At 49.8% G+C, this 16,253-nt stretch overlaps 1 pseudogene; it reads right to left on the reverse strand.

Moving 5' to 3' along the window:
• Positions 1–13,836: 13,836 nt before the first annotated feature.
• Positions 13,837–15,254, reverse strand: LOC123930526 (annotated as a pseudogene).
• Positions 15,255–16,253: the final 999 nt, after the last annotated feature.

The following is a 16,253-nucleotide window of genomic DNA, read 5'->3' on the forward strand; positions in this document are numbered from 1 at the left end:
CTTCGGACGCTTTCTGGGTAATGTAGTTTCTGACTGCATCTAGGCAGCACGCGTTCTGTTCTCTGAGACACCTGGTGTTGAAGTTCCAAAGACAGGGGTGTGGCTTTTAAGAGTTCCAAGAAGCTCACAGATTTCAGTGGCCTTTCAATCACCTCCTTCACCTCAAACAGGTGACGCATACCTTGACCTTCCTCTCTGTGTAGGGGAGTGGGATAACTCACTTCTTTCGGAGTCAGTATTCACAATGAAAACTGAAGATAATTCTTGAATGTAGTGATTTTTAAAGTTCCCTATTCAGCAGATTTCGACCTGCAGACCAGTACAGCATTGCCTGGGAATTTGTTACAAGTACAGGCCTCCCTTCATTCCTACTGAATCAGAAACTCTGGGCTAGGGCCCCATGTCTTTGCTTTAATAAGCCCTCCAGAGGATTTTAATGCTCCAAAACAGGTAAGGACCAGCCTCTTTAAAATCCAGTGAGTAGATGAGCTAAAACCACCTCTTTTGTGGGAGATGACTAAAAAGAGCTTAGTAGCAGACCTGGAACATAATGGTAAGTACAGAAGAGCTAGGGCCGTCGTTATGATTATTATTATTATTTTATGTTAGTATCATCGGCAATGTCATCCAAGGATCTGGCATACACTCCTCTGATACAGGGAGTCTGATACTTGTTTACAGAGACATTGGGAACATTTGTCAAAATATATAATGCTTTGACTCAACAAGGAGCCTCCTTAATGGAATTTAAAATTTTTACATAATACACTCAAATCAGGCAGAAGTGTTATTCAAGACTGCTTTTGATTTCCTTTATGACAGGGACTCTTCTGTGATATGGGCACTGAAACCAAAGCAAATGGGAAGAAGGATTGGTGCAGTATAGAAACATTTTCAGAGAAATGAGAAACCAAAAAAGTCACACAAAAATTATGATGTAGTTCCACAAAGTTATAGCAAGTGTGCCTGCCTCTCCTGCCTCCCCTTCCACCTTTTCCATGTCTGCTGCCCCTGGGCCAGTGAGACCTTCCCCCTCCTCTTCCTTCTCCTCTCTTCATCCCACTCAATATGAAGATGATGAGGACGAAGACCTTTATGCTGATCCAATTCCACTTAGTGAATAGTTAAGAATGGTCATGCTTTATAGGTAACAAACTCATCTGTTGTGTATGTCTGTGAAAACTCCATGGCCAGAGTGGTATGAAACATTTTCATGTCATCATCACCGTCATCTAAGTACTCATGTAGAACTTTAGGATCACCTGAGAATTTGTTAAAAATGCAAGTTCTCGGTCCCATCTGATGAGGGAACAGAAGTCCAGCTGAAGACAAAGCACAAGCCAATACCCTGCAGAAGCCCTCATCAGTTTGACCAGACTGTCTTGGTTTTAGCCCTGAAAGTCCCGTGTGCTAGAAACACCCAGAGTCCCACTGTTCAGTGATAGGTACAGAAGTCTGCAGCAAACCCATACACTAACCAAAAATATATGGGCTGAAAGAAAAACATTTTAATGCCAGGACGCTGGCAATGGTATAGATTATTGGCTATGTGTAGATGTTGTAGCGGGCCCAGTTCACAACTGAGTGATATTATAATGAGGCATCATGTATAAATGATACCTTACTTAGCCCGATGTATATAGTTAAAGAAGCCACAGAAAGTGAAGCAGTTTCCTTATGCACGTTGATCCCACCCCGTATCAGACATTTTTCTGTCTCAATTCTTTCCTCTTCTTGCATGTCTGTCCCTGTATTTGTTTTCTATCAGTGCTCAAAAAAAAAAAAAAATCACTGGTTGAAAACAATATCACTGGTTGAAACCCATAACTGGTTTATCATCTTGAAGTCCCTGAGCCCTTGTGATAAGGGGAAAACTGTACTCTAAGATGGCAGACCAAACCAGCAAGGGAATTCCAGTCCCCTTCTCAAAGCCCTTCCAGGTTCTTCTTCCCTACCTTGTTTCCCCACACACACCAAAAGTACCAAGTATGCGGAAGTAGAAGGGTATAAGTTACTCTCCCTGATTGTGCTCGGGGCTCAGACCTTTGGAGATCACTCTCCTCTGAGCCCGCTGGTGTTAAATAAATCTCCAATCCTCCAAGTCTCCGAGTGCTGCCAGGTTCCGTTAACACTTGAACTTCAAAAGTTCGAGGGCTCTGCTGGGTGTTCTGAATAAAAAATCCGCAGGGACAAACTCAAGGTATTGGCCAGGGTTACAGTTTTCATCTGGGGCCCTGGGCCCTCTTTCATAATCAGTTTGTTTTTGGTTTTGTATTTTTTCAGAATTCATTTCCTGCTTACGATTTCCATGTGTCCTCCTTGACTTTTGACCCAGTGACAGTGGGTTGAGTGCTTCTCCTTCCTTTTTACAAACCAGCCAAAGAAACTAATCTGCATCTAAGGGCTCCTGAGATTAGACTAGATCCACCCAGATAGTCCAGGATTATCCCATTTGAAGATCAATTGTTTAATAACTTTGCTTACAAAGTCTCCTAAGCCACATATTCATGGGAGTCACACCCAGTAACGGGTTCCAAATTTCCATCCACCATGTTCCCTTTTACCAGCCAGTTTATTTATATCCAGATATCTATGCCTATGTATGGGTTCTGGAGCAGATTTTTCTTTTTTCTTTTCCTTTTAAAGATTTTTTTTTCTTTTTAAAGATTTTTATTTGATAGATCACAAGTAGGCAGAGAGGCAGGCAGAGATGGGGAAGAATGCTCCCTGCTGAGCAGAGAGCCCGATGTGGGGCTTGATCCCAGAACCCTGAGATCATGACCTGAGCCGAAGGCAGAGGCTTAACCCACTGAGCCACCCAGGCACCCCCTCTTTGTTTTTATCTTATTTTAGTTTTCCTTCCCTTCCCTTCCCCCTATGTTCATGTGTTTAAGTTCTTTAATTTCCCATAGGGGTGAAATCATATAGTACTTGTCTTTCTCCAACTTATTTTGCTTAGCGTAATACCCTCTAGGTCCATCCACATCATTGCAAATAGCAAGATTTCATTCTTTTTGATGGCTAGATATTATTCCATTGTGTATATATACCACCTCTTCTTTATCCATTCCTCCGTTGATGGACATCTGTATGTCCATAGTATGGACATAGTATCCATAGTGTGGCTACTGTGGACATTGCTGCTATAAACATTGGGGTGCATGTGCCCCTTCAGATCACTATGTTTGTGTCCTTTGGATAAATACCTTGTAGTGCAACTGCTGGGTCGAACATACTTCTTTTTCAAGTGAATCTGGAATGTTCATGAGTTAGGCATTTATTGGGTCAAAAACAATGTCTCAACAAATTTCCAAAGTTGAACATCATACATAGTCTTTTCTCTGAACACAACAGGATTAAAGCAGAAACCAATAACTAAAATATCTAGAAAATCTGCAAATATCTAGAAATAAAGGAAAACACATGGTCACATAACCAATGGGTCAAAGAAGGGACAATAAAAAGTTAGAAATAACTTAAACTGAATGATAACTGAAACAGAGCAAATAAAATTTTTTTTAAAGATTTTATTCATTTATTTGACTGAGAGAGAGAGCACAAGCAGGCGGAGCGGCAGGCAGAGGGAGAAGCATGCTCCTCACTGAGTAGGGAGTCCAAATCTGACTCCTGGCTTGATCCCAGGACCCCAGGATCATGACCTGAGCTGAAGGCAAATGCTTAACAGACTGAGCCACCCAGTGGCTATAAATCAAAATTTATAGAACGTGGTTAAAGCAGTGCTTAAAAGAATGTTGCATCTTTAAGCGTTTATATTAAAAAATAAGAAAGATCTAAAAACAGGAATTTAAGTTTCCATCCTAAAAACAGAGAAGTGAAAGCACATTAGTTACAAAATAGAAATAGATAACAAATACAGGTATGGAAATGAAAATAGACAGCACAGAAAATTAACAAAGCATAAGTTAGATTTGTAGAAGACTGATACAATTGATAAATGTCTACTAAGATTAATCACGAAATAAAAGGTGAAATTTCATATTATCAATATCCGGGAAAAGGGGGGACATTGCTACAGATTAGAAGACATTCAAAGGATGAGGTGATAATAAACACCTTTTTAGGAAGCAAATTGTAGGTTCAAAGATTTCTCCTGGTGAATTTCATCACACATAGAAGATATGTTACCAGGGTCCTACAAACTCTCAGACAATAGAGGCACATTCTCCAAATCCATTCTATGAGGTTAACACGACCTTCCTACCAAAATATAATAAATGTGCAGATTACTATACCTCACAAACACAGATATGACAATCTTTAACATACTAGAAAATCAATCCTAACCAAATTTAAAAGACCCTCTAAAATGACCAACTGGAATTTGCAGCAGAAAGTACAACTCCCTGAGCCCTGTAGCCCTGTAAAAGCAGTCAGTGCAATTTACTATAGTAAGAGACTAAAGGAGCAGCCTGGAGCCCAGGATGGCCTGTGTGGGCCTTAGGAGAGCAGCCAACTCAGACCTAGTGGGCAGCGTGGGATCCTCACAGGGAGCCGGGGAGCTGGGCATTGGGACTGGAGAAATAATCATCCATGATGCCTGCATGATGAGGGGGCTCCAGTCGGGGGGTGCATGCATGAGCTCTGGAATCAGACAGACCAGCTTCAGACCCTGCCTTCCGTCCCACGTGGGGACCTCCAGAAGACCCCGAGGGTTCGTGCTATTTGTCATTTGTCAAATGTGTAAAAAGAAGTGAAGAGAAGCCAGCTGCCTGGAGGGATATGGTGGGATACAGCACCTGGGCAGGCTAGGGCACCCCAATGGCCCCCACTGCAGAAAACTTTACAGGCCAGGTGGCAACCCGTGGGACTCGCACTTTTCCACGGCTGCAACAAGGCTGTCCTTGTCTTGCTCCAGGACTAGAACAGACACAGACAACTCCCTTGTAAGCAGATGTTCCAGAAACCAGACCCACCATCACAGAGGAAAGGTAGGATGTGAGGGGAAATGAGTGTTGCCTGTGGTGGCCGCCTGAAGGGAAGAGGCCGGGAAAAATCACGCCCTGTGTTGCAGGGTCACTCCTTGTCCCCCTTGGCACACATCCAGCAAAGCCATCCCCAGACTCTGGGTGCACCTGTCCCTGCTGGAAACAGAGCCCAACCTCAACTGGTCCGGTGGCGTTTCTCATGCACTGACCTAGAGCGAGCCAGGCCCCCAGACCGTCCAGATGTGGGGTGCTCTGGGGCTTGGCTCTGAGCAGGCTCTGCTTCCTCTGACCCCGGGAGCAATGGCTAGTGGACCTAAGAGGCACAGAGTGCGTCACCTACAGGCCCAGGCCAGGTGCAGAGGAGACCGCAGACCCAGAGCCCCAGCGGTCCCCCTGATGCTGGCAACAAGCATCAGCAGTCCTGAGTGTGCCGACATGCGGGGGGAGGGGTGGGGGGGAAGGAGGGCCAGTCCCCAAGCCCTACAACCAGGGGCAGAAATCCCAAAGGGACTGGAGAAGGGCCATCAGCCCCACGCTTTGCCCTCTGGTGCCCTTGCTTCTGCCTCTTTACTGGACAGTCCTTTCCTGTCACACATTCCAGTGATGAGTCACAAGCGTCGGGCTCCACAGCACAGTTTTCCGTGGAGGAGTAGGCAGTCAGTGGCACATCCAAACAACATACCGGGTTCCCGGGATCAGAGGGCAAACACAGCTCTTCATGGGCAATCTAAAGCAAGCTTCCCTTCCTGACCCAGCGCCTTTCCCCAAGCCGGGGCCATCCACCCGTTCATCCAGACCCGTGTCCCTCCTCCACTTCCACCAGCGCCTCAGTTTTCACTGGCCCAACCAGCCCTGCTTCCCCCTCTCTTCCCCTGGGGCAGTCAGCACCTCCGGACAGGTGACCTCCCCGCGTGTTCTGGAACTGGGTGTCACCACATGGGCTCAGCTCCCCATTCCCAGCCTGTGCCTTCTGCTTTCCCTAAGGATCCATTGTTACTTCCTCATCAACTGGGACCCGCCAGGGTGGAACCCGTCCAGTCTCCACCAGTCCACCTGCTGTATAATCAGGAGCCTGACCCCAAGTCTGAACCTCTCCCTGAGCCCGGGAGCCATGCTTCCATCACATGTGGGGTCCCTGATGGGCAGGAGCAGAGTCACCCTCCCCAGTACCCCCGACTTTACTAGCTGGTCCATCCCTGCAGTTGCAGTAGCCTGCTTTCCAGCCTGGCAGAACGGCAGCCAGCTGGGCATCCAGGCCTGCCTTTGACTCCGATGAAATTGATATGGCTACCAGGCCCCTTCCCAGGCTCCCCCTGACGGCCTCCCCCCAACCCCGCACCGGCTGCTTTGCTACCTCTCACCCTTTGGGAAACCTGGCCTCGCAGCACAGGCGGCAGTCTGAACCTCTGCGGAAACCCAGGCACCCAGTGGGAGCAGAGCTCAGTCAGTTTCTGCACATGGGACACTCCCATGTCCCACCTTTGGCATCTCGGCAGCCAGCGTCATCTGCAGAAGTGGGGCCGTCATCGGGATGCCCGGCACTCGGCAAGGCTCAGCTTTGCTAACATGACTCTAGACCATTTCCTTTCAAGACATCTGCGGGTTCCTTGGCTAAAGACTGTTCTAGGGCCAGGGTGCTCCCGCAGGCCCCAGCTCCAGGACTGAAGCACTCTGCCTTAGTGCAGGGCCGAGGGGGACACTCCGGACCTAAGCTCATGCTGGGGGAATCTGAGACCGGAACCCCAGAGTCCTGCCAGCCTGCAGAGCCTCCGTTTCACCTGGAGACAGAGAACCTCCCCTGGGAGACACAGTCCTTCCTGTCCAAAGTCACACCAGCTGGAATCTCCAGGCCAAGCACACTGGTCTCTCCAGCAGAGAAACCATCGCTGACAACAGACACGACAGAGGATACTTGGTGCTCGTCCTGGAGTTCCCGTCACCTGGAAGCCATCAGCCAAAGCCCTCAGCCGCAGGGAGAGCGGCCACACCACACCTGTGCTCTGAGCTCCGTCTCCTCCCACCTGCAGCCTGGCCCCCCGCTCCACTCATCCAGGGCACAGGGAGAGTTCCAGTGAGAGGGACCAGGACGAGAACTGGGGTGGAGAAGCTGTGTTCCCTTCCTGTGTCTGCTCAGTGCCCTGGGGACCTGTCTGGCCAGAGCCAAACTGTTCCAGGTAGAAAAGCAACCACGAAAGGGAAGAAAGCTGGGCCTGAGGACACTGTTGTTTCTGCTTCTACCAGACGCCTCCGGGCCACCGGGCCAGGGCACCTCTGTTGCTGTCAGAGGGGCTGGCACCATGGGTGTGGCTGGAGAAGAGACTGTCCGTGAACACATTCTGGGCACCTGGCGTCCGAGCGGGCAGGGGACAGGGAGCGCCGTGGGAGGCGACAGCACGTGAGCTGTGGCTGGGCACACTCCCCGTTCCGCCAGCATTCGCAGCGGCTGGGGAGGCTCATGGCCAGAGCACGTGGCTGCAGTCAGATGGGACAACGTCACTTTAAGGAAGACACCTGGGGCCTGGCCTTCATTCAGTCCGCTGGGGCCTTCCCAACTGGGATGTCCCCCTTGACTTTGTAGGAGCCCACACGACTGAGAAAATTCCTGAGCTTCAGGGCCTCATTTGCCTCCTGTCGACCAGATCACAGGTCCCTCTTCAGCGGGTCTGGCAAGGAGCAGCTTTGCCTTGCGGCAGCCTTGTCGTCTGTCCGGGGATTCCTTGTGGACACGAGGGTGGGACCACCAACCCGCGGGTCATCTTCTCCTGCAAGAACCGGGATCTCGGCAACTAGGAAGCAAAAGCCTCCTCTGCACATGGCGGCAGCCACGGGCCCTCACTCCTGCGTTTGCTCTCCTGGACACAGGCTCAGGGGCATCTAGTTCCACCAAACAAACTGAAGCTGTTTTCTGTTTTCCTAGAGCAAGCCAGAGGCCCAACAGCTCAGGGTGTTTGTGCATGTTCCCGTGCCTGTGGGTCCGATGGCACTGGTCGGAGGTCACACTGGCTTGGAAAGGTGCACTGTGGAGAGAAGGGAGAGATCCGTAAATACCAACCGTGCAACACTCTGCTTTCCACTCTTGGCCTGGAAGACTCGAGCTCTAGGCCGGTTTTCCTCGAGTCTTAGAACTGGCAGGACACCCACTGCTGCCTACAGCTGCCCCGGGCCTCCTCCCTGTTGGCTTCACTGGGCCCTGACCTTGCGGTCTCAGAACACATAGGGACGTACGTTGTTCTTGTTAATCGGGCCTCGGCCGATGTGTTTGGCTTCCTCAACTCGATGAGGGAAGCAGAATTGACCGGTACAAGTGGCAACGTGTTGAGCCAAACTTCACTGTGCAAAGCTTCCGTGGCCCAGGAAGTAGGCTGCAGAGGCAGTGCCGCTAAGGCAGCAGGAGCTGACTTCTGCACCTGCTGTGTCAGGGGCAGCAGCCCGGGGGGAAGCGAGGTGTCGGGGCGGACACGGGGCATGGCTCTCCTACACCTCTTCCTTCTGTGTTTCTCCCCGGCTGCCTGGCTTCCGTGGCATACCAGCCTTGCTGTGTAAGCCAGCCTCGCTGTACCACTGTAGTCTGTGGAAAGTAGCTCAGTGTCCTCGTTCACTTGGACTAGGCCAAGCATCCACACACATTCACACACCACCCAGGGAGGACTGGCTTGTTGGGGAAAAGGAAAAACTCAAGTCTGTTTTATAATTTTTGAAAAATTTCAGTCAAGGATCGATATATAGATATTGTTCTCGTGCTGCTTTAAAGCATCTGACTGAGCATTTTCCTCTGAAAGGGGAGTCAATTTGTCAATTGCTTTTCCCACAACCAAGAGGGGATCCTATGGCTTTCCCCCTTAGTCTCTGTTAGGTCCGTTATTAAATGAAAGGAGACTGAGACAAAGTGAAAGTTATTTAAAGCTTTAGTTTATGATGAGTATTAGAAGTCAGACTGATTGGCCAGGGGAACGAGACTGAAACAAAGTTAAAGTTATGCAAAGCTTTATTCTATGCTAATTATTAGAAGTCAGAATGACTGGCTAGGCCTTCTCTGAAGAGAGCAACCCCTCCCAGCCTCACAGACTAACTTGTATAGAGCAAAAGCCTGGCCACACATAGATGGCCAGTGAGATTGTAACATACACAGAAAGTTGCATAGTCATGTTAGGTCACACGCAGGAGGCCAATTGAGTTACAATTTACCCTTTAGTAGCTATTTGAACTAACCTATTACTCTGGTCAGAATTGGCACTCAAGTTTGGTGCCCTAAAGGTGGTGTTTACATTCTTTGGTGGTTAGGGAGACAATATGTGTGCTTTTTACTGATTGGATGTCTCCACCCGGCCTGACTGGTCCTTGTATTCTGGGCTCTGTTATCAGGAACTGGCTGAACTGGCCTTGTATTCTGGGCTCTGTTATTAGGAACTGGCTGACCATATTTTACTGGTTTCCCAGACTTGCTTCTAAGTAAGTTTCTCTGGGGGTGGGGGGCAGGGTCAGTTAAAGTGTTACACAAACAACAAAATGGCTATTTAACCAAGATGGAATCGCTCCGGCTAAATAGGTCCTTTCAGTCTCTTAATATGGTGATTGTACATTAATGCGGTCAGCAGCTGGGTAGGTTCTATTTTGAAAAGCAAGTCTTCCTCCCGTCGAACCCTCTGATATATCAAATTGTAAGAGTTACAACATCACTCAAGCTTGGCTGGCCTTGGAGTCACACCGTGTCTCCACTAGACTTTACTACTGAAAACAGAATCTTTTCTAACTCATTTTGCAGCCCATAAAACCACGGTAAGATGGGAAAAGCAAAAAGGGTGGCCTTTCCCTCAGCTTCTTACCTGTTCTTTTATCGAACGTTTATTTGGGGCTGACCCTACACTTGACACTGTGGCACACCCTCATGACGCAGACTTTAAAGGCGTCTCTTGCTGCCCAGGAATTTACGATATTGAGAGAGTCTGATGAATAAACCAAATTTTACAGAGGAGGGGAGACTGGTGGGGATTTCAAAGCTGGTAGGAAGGACATAAAACCAAGGGTGGGAGGGATGGAACTTTAATTACATTCAAGAAGAACCAAGTGGCCTGATAGAGAAGGGCTATTTTCAGGTCAGGGAAAAACCATGTAAAAAGGCAGGGAAGGAAGAGCAGTCACGACCCAGTGCCCACCATGAAGAATATTCTCTCTAATCACAATCGGATTAAAGTAGAATCAATAATAAGATGAGTAGAGCATCCTCAAATCCCAAACATAAAGCAAAACATACTCTTTCAGAGCCAATGAGTCAAGGGGAATAAGAAAAAAATGGGAAAATAAAGTAAATGATAATTAAAATGAAAAAGTAAAAATTTGTGAGACACAGCTAAGGCGAAGTATGTCAGGAAACTTTGTAGTTTCATGTGTTTATATGAAAAAGTAAGAAAGAATGAAAAATAGTGGTTCAAGTTTCCATCCTTAGACAAGAGCCATTGGTTTAAATAAGATCCAAAATAAGAAACTGAAATTACACAGCGCTGAAAACTAAGCCGAGAGAGGAATTTAAAAGACTGATAAAGCTCACAAACCCCTACTATGACTGAAGGAGAAGTAAAAAGAGATTTCAAATTTTATGAACATCAGAGGGGTTAGGACAACCCATCTGGAAGACAGGAAAATGGTAACAAAGGACCAGAAGCCCCTTGCAAGGATGACATTTCTGCCTCCAAATGTTTTGTGTTTTTCCCTGATGAACTCTAGAAAACCTCTAATGACATTATTTAACAATGCTACACAAATTCTTCCAGAAAATAGACAAGGAGGCAACTCTTGCTAACCCACTCTAGGAACCCAGTGTTAGTTAGCCTCAGCCCAAAACTCACCAGAAACAAAAGGACAGGAGAATACCTCTGATGGTCCTAGAAATCTTTGATAACCTTCTCAGAAGTCAACTCCTCCCAAATATACAAGGATGATTAAGTGGGCTTTTTCTCAAGAATGTAAGGTTGCTTTGAGTGATTAATAATGCATTAATGTATGATCATCAGATTAAGAGACTGGGGGGGAAAGTCGTAGGATCCTCTCAATGGTTGTGGGGAAAGCAATTGATAAAACTGACTCCCCTTTCAGAGGAAAAGGCTCAGCAAGGTAGGAATGGGAGAGTTTCACTTGTGTGATAAAGCACATCTACCAGAAAACTCAATTCACGACACACTGGATGTTTTTACCCTCTGATCAGAAACTGGGAAAGATGTCCTTTGTCTCCGTTTGTCTCCACTCAGTATTTTCCTGGATCTTGGAGCTAATGTCAAAGGCAAATGGAACTACTCAAAGACATACACGTTTAAAAAGAAGCAAAGTGCCTTTCTTATAGAGAACATGATTGTGCATGTAGGAAACCCAATCTACACGTTTACAAAGAAGCTCCCAGAAGGAAGCAATGAGGTGAGCCAGTTTCCTGTGTCAAGGCTGACATACAAAAGGCAACTTTGTCCATGTGCTACAAAACACCAACACGTGTGTAACGTATGCGTATAATATATGTACAGTTCCATATATCCTACTTATGCTCTGGAAAAGGTCACACTGCTACATCGTCCATTTCAGTCAGGACCCTGAACGATGGGCCGTGGAATTATTATAAGGGATGTGGGTTGCCCTTGGGTAAAGCTCTTAAGCCAGGCTAGATCCTGCACCCACCTGGTGTGTGTCTCCTGTCCTTGGACCTGGGAGATCATTCACAGACAGCTGTGTAGTCAGCTGCCAAGTCTTCCCGAGATAAGAAATGCCCGGCGGTGCCATGCTGACCGCTGTTACTCTCCGCAGAGGGAAAAGAATGAGAAACTCAAGGCATGGTTCTTTGCTCTCTCATCTTACAAAAACAGGCTATGGGTTGAATCTGACCCAGAGGCGTCGGTGTTGGCTGCTAGTGCAAAATATTGCCGAGAGAAATTTAGAAAGACCTCATCTATGGAGATGCATACCGTGTTTGTGGTCTAGAGAAGTTAATACTGGCCAATTGTCCATTTTGACTAGGACTCTGCAACCTCGTCTATGGGGTTATTCTGCGAAATGTTGGTGCCCTTGGGGCATAAGCGTTTTCAGGGCAGGGGATCCTGTGCCCACCTGATGGGCCTCCCCCACCCCGGCCCTGGGGGAAGACAGCTCCCAGCCAGCCCTGTGGTTTGCTGCAAGACGCAACCACAAGAGAGCTCTGCCATGGAGATGTGCTGACAGCTGTGGTCCGTGCCCACATCCTCGCATAGCCTGAGGCCCGGTGTGGTCAAGGCCCACTTAGGAGTTGAGCCCCCTAGCCAAGTACCTTAAGGACTAGGGAAAAAAAAAAAGGACCACCTGGTGTGTAAGTGATGGGGGTTCACCAGGGTCTGGTGGGTCCAGGCTGATCTGTAGAATCAGACAGCTTGGGTCAAGCCCTGGCAGGGCCACTACCGCCTGTGTGAGCTGAGGAAAGTTCTAGGCCTTCCATATGGTTTGGCCAAACCTGTACAGCTAAGAGAAGAGGCTCTGGCCGCCAGGAAAGGGTGATGTGGGGCGCAGCCTCGAGGCGCGTCAGAACCCCAGGGCGCTGCCTGGGAAGCCAGCCCAGGGGCGCTGCTCCTATTGCGGGCTCGGGCCTTCCCAGGGCGGCCACCGAGGGGGCGACCCAGAGAGACTCCCAGAGGTTGGGGGCCAGTCCCTGAGCTCCCCGCGGGCGGCGGCGGGGGGCTGGCACAGCGGCTGTAGTCAGTGGCGGTTGGAAGGACGCGGCTGGCGGCCCTCGCGCCCGCTGCTGCTCTGTCCCGGGTCCCTCGCCGGCCCGCCCCCAGCCCCCGCCCCGCACCCCGGGCACTGCCCCTGCCGCCGCCTCCCTGGAGCCCTGGGTCCCCCCAGTCCCCCCGGCCTGCGACCCCCACCTTCCCCGGCATCAGGTTGTATCCGGCACTGCCGCGGAGTCAGCTCCTCGCTCAGAAGGTCGCGGCCCTGGTACTCCGGGCGACCGGTACTGCCCTCGGGGACCCGAGGGAGAGAACGGAAGACCCAGGGCCCAGACGCCAGGCGGCTGTCCCTTGCCAGACGCCCAGGAGGCCGGGCCGCTTTCCGGGAGCCATCCCCGCTGTCCCGGACGGTCCCCAAGGAGCGCGCGCGTCACCGGGTGCCACCAACTGCGGCCGGTGCGTGAGGCTCCAGGTGAGCGAGTCCCGCGGACCCGCACCGTTGTCCTTGCCCGTTGCCCTTGCTGCCTTTCCCTCCAGCCAGCCCTTTGCGCGCCGGTTCTCTGTCCCCGTGGCCGGTGGCCCTTCAGAGCCTTGGGGAAGGGTGTGCCGGCCACCGAGCTAGCTCTGGTGCTAGGACACCTCGCTGACTTTTCTACTGAGTCCAGGGATTCCTCGCACACAGGAGGCTCTTCCCCGCAGCTTCTGCAGCCACCCCCCACCTCCCCTCCGCTCCCCGCCCCCCCTCGGATGCCCTCCAGTGTTCCCCTTTGGGCCTGGGTCACCCCTGTCCTGCCCCTCACTTGGCATGCTTGCAGGCTCCTGGGTCTGCACCCCTCTTCCCTTGTCGCCTGGCAGAGCTGGAAAAGTTTCATTTCTGATCCTTTGTCAGGACAGGATGGGACCACCCCCTGGTCAATCTGAAAGGGCGGTGGGAGCCCACAGTGAGAAGCTAAGGGTGGCGGCCACTCTGGGACTTTGTACCTGAATCCAAGAACCAGCTTAAATGTGTGTGTTTGGTGGTCTCAGGAGGACAGGGGAGGGGATGGCGTTAGGCCTAAGTTCAGAGGTGTGCTTCTAGGCCTCAGGCAGGCACCAAAAGGGCAGCAGAGTCTACCCTTCATGCTAAAACTTCTTTTAGTGAGGAGTAGCATGCCAGGAGGAAGACTCAGGGAGCTGAGCCTCGCTTGTCTCTGAGCCCTTCCTGGAAGTTTTGCTCACCATGCTCTCAGGCTGTAATTCATCTTCAAGGCTTTAAGTCTTTTCTGCTTTATGAATTTGGAGAAAATCAGTTGCCCGGCTTTCGAATAACCCATTCGCGGATTCTGCCACCTGGAAGAGAGTACCTTGGAGAGCTCTTGGGAAAGGAGGTATTTGTTCAGACGGCTCTCATCATGCCACACGGCCTCGATGTGGTTGGCTTGGTCCACCGTCCTGGCTTTGTGGCAGTCCCTGGTGAGCCTGTAAACCTCTGACACTGATGCCCCAAATAAGACCCCTATGTAATAAAAGTCCCCTCATCTTCGGGAATATGGACTTGTGACTGAGGCCGGCGTTCATAGGGGCAGTCTGTCCGATCGAGCCCAAGGTAGGCGAGATAGAGAGTCCCCAACAGGGAGATGAGGATCTCTACGCCCACGTGGTCGCTATACCTCATGTCCTTGTCCACAGAATGAGATAAGCCACCTCCCACCGGAAGCGCCTCTGGGAGAAATTGCTGATGGGTGCGTGGAGACGTCCTGCCAACGGGCATAGCTCAGGGCCTCAAGGATTATTATCTGCTTCCCTTTCTGTTGGCTGAGATGAGAAACATACAATGGCTTGTCAGTGAAGATACAGTAGTTCACCCTGGGTCCCACCAGTAAGTACATCTTGGCGGACTACAAGAACTGCTTCAGGAGGATTGTGTAGGACCTCACAGAAAATACAGTCGATCCCATGGTCGTGATCCAGAGCCGGAACTGCTCATTCACGATGTCTGTGTTGAAAGTCCCCTCCCAGATGATGGGAGCTGTTAGGTCCCCAATAATGGGTCCGTGATCAAAGGAGCGAGACTGATACAAAGCGAAGGTCAAGCAAAGCTTTATTTTGCACCAAGCATCGAGAATCAAACTGACCGGTCAGGGCTGTCTCTTACAGAGAGGTGACTTCTCCCTGCCTTGCCGACTAACTTATATAGAGCAAAGGCCATGTGGTTGAGCCTGGCCACACACAGGTGGCCAATGAGATTGCAACACACAGAGAAAGCTGCACAGTCATGCTAGGTGACCAACTGAATTTCAATTTACCCTAGTAGACATTTGAACGAGCTTATCATCTTGGTCAGAATTGGCACCCAAAAGGTGGGGCCCACTCCCCTTGGTAGCTCGGGAGACAGTATGGGCGTCCCACTGATTGGATGTTTCCACCTGGCCTGACCTGCCCTTGTATCTGGGCTTTGCTACCTGGGACTGGTTTCCCGGACTTGCTTTTAAGTAAGTTCCTCTGGGAGGGGCAGGGTCAATCTAAGTTTACTGCATAAACAACAAAATGGCTCTCTCTTGGCTAAGTGGGCCCTTATAGGAGCCAGCCAGGGGATCATGATGAGGATATCTTTCCTAGAGGGTGTTAGAACATCTGGTTTGGGATACACCATCCTTGAGAATTTTACACTTTCCATGCCATAGATTTTGCTAATAACCTTGCTTGTCCCAGCTGAGATGCTTCCTAGCATCTGTTTTCTGGGATTTAGGTAGCAATAACAAAAGGCCAAGGCAAGAGCTATTAAAAAAAAAAAAGTTCACTTCATGAGGCGGGTAGCATTTGGGGTTCTCTAAGAATGTCCTCACCGGCTGAGCCATGGCTCTACTTCCTACTCTAGGCAGCTGAGATCTCTTAGATGCTGTTAAGGACCCGTACCCGCTTGAGGTTCCACTCACAGCAGCCTCTCCTGGGCGGGGTGAAGGAGAAAGCATTGACTATAAGGTACTCGCACCCCCTGCTTCTTCTGGGGTCCTACTCTATGCAAGGAGCACCTGAGTGCTGTTCAGGGTCACTGAGCTGAGTAAGACTCCCAGACTATCAGGACATTGATCAATTCAGTTCTGATTTGATGTTGTATCAGAAAAACCAGGTGGCAGGACTCAGTCTGGGCCACCAGAACTTCTGGGACAGCATGTAGGGGAGAAGTCAGTCTCCTGTGATAGGCTCAGGAGATTGGCTCATAGAGACCACTGAGCAGGTCAAGAACAGAGATTATGATGAAAGCAGGGCAGGGCCTGAACTGAAGGTTAAGAGAGCTTGTGCTCCAGCCTCCCCTTGATATTTACTGGCTGTGAGACCTTTACAAAAACCCTCAATTTCCTGGAAGTCAATAAAGTTGAAAACAATGTCATCAGGGTCCTATCCAGAGAGGCTGATGTGGACATCATGCAAAAAGGCCTGATTTGGGGGGCACCTGTGTGACTCAGTGGGTTAAGCCTCTGCTTTCAGCTCAGGTTATGATCTCAGGGTCCGGAGATCGAGCCCCACATCAGGCTTTCTGCTCAGCAGGGAGCCTGCTCCCCCCCCCCCCCACCAACTTGCCTCTCTGCCTACTTGTGATCTCTGTCAAATAAATAAATATAATCTTTAAAAAAAAAAAAAACCACCCTGA

Source organism: Meles meles, chromosome 19 (genome assembly GCF_922984935.1).
Source record: "Meles meles chromosome 19, mMelMel3.1 paternal haplotype, whole genome shotgun sequence".
NCBI lineage: Eukaryota > Metazoa > Chordata > Mammalia > Carnivora > Mustelidae > Meles > Meles meles.